Below are 212 nucleotides of genomic sequence, written 5' to 3' on the forward strand. Positions count from 1 at the left end.
TAGTGGTTCAGAAAACCGAAGCCTTAGTGTCCCCAGAGAGAAAAGGGCTGGGTTGCTGGCAGCTGCAGGCCCTCTGGGTAGGGGGCAGTGTGGTGCAGTGAGAGACAACCAGGAGCAGGAGCCTGTAGATCAGTGTTCTGGTTTCAGCTTCCTAGGCATATGGCTTTGGGCAAGTCACTTAACTTCTCTGGGAGAATGGTTGAGGGCCCTGC

The 212-nt window shown here is 55.2% G+C and overlaps 1 protein-coding gene across 1 annotated transcript in view; it reads left to right on the forward strand.

Annotated features, from left to right (window-relative positions):
• The window catches only part of MEGF11 (multiple EGF like domains 11), a 325,200-nt gene that overhangs the window by 117,749 nt on the left and 207,239 nt on the right, over window positions 1–212 (forward strand). The gene's annotated exons all lie outside the window — the stretch shown is intronic.

This window comes from Pteropus alecto, unplaced genomic scaffold (assembly GCF_000325575.1).
Source record: "Pteropus alecto unplaced genomic scaffold, ASM32557v1 scaffold86, whole genome shotgun sequence".
Taxonomy (NCBI): domain Eukaryota; kingdom Metazoa; phylum Chordata; class Mammalia; order Chiroptera; family Pteropodidae; genus Pteropus; species Pteropus alecto.